Below are 5106 nucleotides of genomic sequence, written 5' to 3' on the forward strand. Positions count from 1 at the left end.
ATAGACACCATGGAGATCCTCATGCATGTAATAATCAAAAGAATAGATAAGTGGATAGAGTGGACCTGAGCAAGGAAGAAGAGGACCAGGAGCACTGGTTCTACAGGTGGATTATCTTCTAGAGCTACCTAGTCAACTATAGTAACCACCACCACAATTGTTACTTCAACATTTGTAGGCCCGTTATAGTCTATTGGTCAAGGTGGAGACCAGTGTCTAGAGAAGAATGTACCAATCACTCCTACTTGCGGAGGTCACTCTCTTCTAGACACCAGACAATTTGGGAAGAAGGAAGGAGACAAGGAAAATGAGAAAGAATAAGAGAAATCAGTGGCCAAGCCCACTTCCCCTATCCAAGTCATCAATTTGGATGGTGACACCAACCCCATGGATGACCAAGAAAAATATGCATCTCAACAAGGGGATACCTTGGCCCTCTCAGTGACTAAGGTCGCTTCCTTCCTTGCTACTTCCTAGAGCAAGAAAACTCCCCTAGTACCAAGGAAGCTATTTGATCCTACTGCCTTACAGTTTGCTATCAATGTTCTCTCTAATGAGTCATGGCTCAAGGAGACCTTTGATAGGAAAAAGATGAGATATGAAGAAGCGACTCCATAAAAAGATTTGATCATACAAACCAACTCCTCTTAGCCACACTCCAAGAATATGAAGAAGCAAAAATCCATTGTTTCATTGGCCACCTATCCATCCACTGGCCACATGTTAGTGGAAATTGTAGAGCCACAAAAAGAGGGAAAGTTCCATGAGCTTTCCTTGGATGACTTCCAAATCAGAATGGTGGATCATGGGATCCTTGTTCATGATTCCATGGTGAACATATGGAAGTCCACCAATGAGAAGATTGAAGTTAGCCTAGAAGAGCTCAAAGCAGAAAAAGAGGTCCTCAAGGCCTCAAATAGAGAATTGATGGATTATATCAAATTTGCACTTGGAAGCATAGTAACTAGCCAATTTGACCTGAATGTAGAGGAGAACAAAAATCTAATCCTAAAGTTGCAACAAGAGAGGCAATTCAGGAAGATTGGTTAAGCATGGATAGATCAAATGAAGGCTCAAGGTCTCCCATTGATCAAAAACTTGGGAAATCTTCTATTGGATGCTCACAAGTTGAGGGAGGTAGCTTCTAGCCATCAGACCACCATGCAAAACACAACAAATAAACTAATGAAATAATTGGCACTATTGCAAGAAGCAGTCGATATGAAGACCAATGTTTCCATCTCTCATGGGATCCTTAAAATAGGTAATGAGCAATTGTTTCATTGGAAAAAATCTCTAGAATTTATTGTTGAAAGCTCTGCAAGGTCCATGAATGAGCTCAAAGATGTGCATGACCTAGTGCAATAGGTTATTGGGAAAGTATTTGAATATCTAAAGATACTACATACAGAGTCCTTTGTGCCTGCTAATGGTAGGATTGTGGATATTGAGATGATGAAGACAAAGTTTTTAGAATTTTTTGATGAAGTTATTGATCCACTCAACTTCCAAATGTGAAAGATCCAAGAACTCTTAGTAGTAGACTCAATCAGAAGGAGAGAATCAAAGAAGTTCCAACCAAGGGTCACCAGAATTGATGAATCGATTGAGATGCATGATTGCTAGATGATTCGAGCTGACAATATCATCATTCAAATGTTGAGGAACTGGACAAAGTAATTGATGCTATGAAAGCTTATACAACCAAAGTAGTTACTTCTAAGAAGGCATGATGTTCTGGTGTTCTTATAGACATTTTTCATTCTCTCTCCTTTCTTTTTGTAGCCATTCATGGCATTTTTTCAATCTCTATAATGGATAATGGTTCAAACTTTCCTATTTTTAGCTTATTCTGTTCAGAGATGCTCTGTGATGCAATCATCTATTGTAACTAGCCATTTTGAGAAGGCCCATATATGTAACTTTTTGGGAAGTTAATAAGATCAGAAAAATTACTTTTGGGTGAACCCTAATAGTTGGGACTACTGTGTGTGACTCTAAGTCCTTTTCTATTGTTTTTCATTTAGTTTTGGTATAGTATGTGGAATGAATATTCTATTGTTTAAAATTTAATGAAAGTGAATAAACTTGGTTTTATTTCCTCTGTTCAATAGATTGTATGTCTTACTTTCTTCGGCATAAGTATATTTTTGTTCTCTCTATTGTGCATGGTAGTTCATGTGTGTGGTATAGTTCATTGCATGAGAGGGTTAGAAATCGGTTGATGGAGTGACTAAGAGATAAACAATCTGGGTAATGAAAATGGAAGTATAAAGGAGTGGCAAGAATGGTCATCTTCCTTTGATGATATTCTAAAACATGTGAGATTTATTACACACTGTAACAATGAGGCAGATGTATCAATAGTCTATGATATGATTGATGTTTTTTATAAAATAGAATCAGAGATGGGGAAGGTAAATGTAGAAGTCAAGGCCATAACGAATGCAAAATGGAATAAATGCCTTAATAAAATTAATATAATCAGAGATGTCACTTAGCCAGACATTGAAACTAATATTGCCATCTAGGAGGTCATAGTTGGTATAAAGGCCTTACCATATGGAGATAGTGATTGAGTAGTTAGGAATCATAGTTGAATGGTAGAAGAGACAAACTAGATAAAAGACAATGATTATGACAAGTTGTTAAAGTTGTACATATGCTCATTTTGGAGATGCCTAAAGAGAATTTTCCACCTGCCAATTTTGGAACAACTTCCTATCTTTTGTCCAAGTACAAAGAATGTTTTGCAAGAGAAAAAATATTTGATGTCTTGTATTTACGTTTGAATCAAGTTTGATAAGTGTCCTCCAATATGTAGCTTGTTTGCAATCCTTGTCTTATAAAAGGATTTCCAAGATGTGAAGTGAGGGTCTGAATTCTATTTTCTTTTAGTGCTTATGCTATTTACAGTCTGTCCAAGTTTTGTATAAAAGGATGTGTTGTTTCAAATTTGTATCTCAAGAACATAGTGGTGAATGAATGAAAGACTTGTTAAGTTTTGAGTTATATATTGAGTTTTCATATCAAATATGTGTATTGTTCTCAATAGGATTAATATAAAAGGAAATTTTTGCATATATGTGTCTTTAAATTTTGTCTCCATTTTCATATACTTGTCACTTTGAGACTAAATGAGAAAAGTTCATTTTAGTTCAATGCATCTTGAATAGGTTGTATGTTAATTCATTGTTACTTTTGATTCAAGCAATTAAATAAATATTTCTATGAATTGATAAGGTTTCTAAGCATATGGGAGGGATATCATAAGAATATGATTTAGGGTTAACAACTAATATATTTAATTGCAAGTCAATTGAAGAGATCAAAATTTACTGATATGACTCTTTGTAATTATTGATAAGGCACTAGTCATTAATTCAGATACAAATTGAGGCAGTCATTTACTTGCACAATTCAAATTTAAATCAAATCAATTATCTGAAGTTTGTAAGAATGAATTACATGTTGGTCATTCACTTATCGAAATAGCTTTTGAGTTTATAGTTGGCTACTATAAATCAATAGTTAATTCCAATTTCAAGAAGATATTAGACCATTTTCTGCTACAAGGGATGAATAATGGATAAAGATAATAAGTAAAAGATATGATCCTTGGGTATGCCCACCTTACCCTATAGAGTTTAATGTGTAGAAAGCCATGTGCTTTTTAAAGTTGGTCCATATCCAAAATAGGTTTTTTTGAAGATGGGAAACAAATGACCCCCTAGGTATCTACCTTTATTTTATATTCAGGTGTTGTTTCAGATTTGTAGTTTTAAAACACCAACAATAACTATATTATTTTATCTTTATGTGTTGATGACATGCTTGTAGCAGGGTCTAACATGGATCACATTAATGAGTTGAAATAATAGTTAGCACATTCATTCTCTATGAAGGATTTGGGGGCAACAAAATAAATCCTTGGTATGATAATTTGCAAAGATAGGAAAAATGGAAAATTGACATTAGCTCAGGCTGATTATATTGAGAAAGTGTTTCAAAAATTCCATTTGGATAATGTTAAAGCTATTAGCATGTCTTTGTCTAGTCATTTGGAATTGAATAAGGAGATGTATCCAAAGACATAGGAAGAAGAGGATAAAATATACAAGGCATATCATTCTTTATTTGTAGGTAGTTTAATGTATGTCCTGGTGTGTACTAGACTAGATATTGCACATGTTGTTGGAGTTGTTAGTGAGTATACGAGTCATCCTAGGATTGAGCATTGAAATATAGTTAAATGGATTCTCAAGTACTTGAGAGGTACATCTAGTAAATCTTTACATTTTGGAGGCTCTACTACTAAGTTATAGGGATATATTGACTCATACTTGGCAAGGGATCTAAATACCAGGTAGAGTACTACATGATATGATATGTATTTTTTTAATAGTGGGACATCAATGAGTTGGATTTCTCTATTTCAAAAAGTGAATACTTTATATGTTATGGAGACAGAGTATGTTTCTACTACAAGGGCAGTTAACAAGACGATATAACTTCAATTCTTCATGGAAGAGTTGGAAAACTCACAAAAAATATTTTTTTAATATATAGATAGCCAAAGTGTTATTCATATTTCCAAGAATTTTCCTTTATATTTAAAGACAAAACACATATAGTTACGTTACCATTTCATTTTGTTGGTTTTGGATGATGGATAGTTAAAGTTCGAAAAGGTACATACATATGAAAATCCAAATGATATATTTACAATGACAATGCCAAGGGAGAAATGAAATCATCTTCATCTTCAGTTGGTCTTCTAAACTGAACATAACAAAACAAAAATAGAGTCTAGGGTGCATCCATGTAATGGGAGATTCAAGGGTAATAGTGTGGCTACAAGGTCAGTCTCTGAGTGTGAGGTGGCTTAGTATGGAGCTTGATTAGTCCTCAAGTGGGAAATTATTGATTTGTGGTAATTGATCAGGGAGCATTGTACACTTCTTGTAAGTCATGGATGAAAATAATGGATAACTCATCAAGTATTTTTTAGTTGACTCATTAACCATTTCCCAAGGTTGACTCATCAAGAATGTTTATAGTTAACTTATTAAGCTGACATAATTCATAATATTGGATTAGGGTTAG

Source organism: Cupressus sempervirens, chromosome 3 (genome assembly GCF_028749045.1).
Source record: "Cupressus sempervirens isolate cs-2001-9-10 chromosome 3, ASM2874904v1, whole genome shotgun sequence".
In the NCBI taxonomy this organism is placed as follows: domain Eukaryota; kingdom Viridiplantae; phylum Streptophyta; class Pinopsida; order Cupressales; family Cupressaceae; genus Cupressus; species Cupressus sempervirens.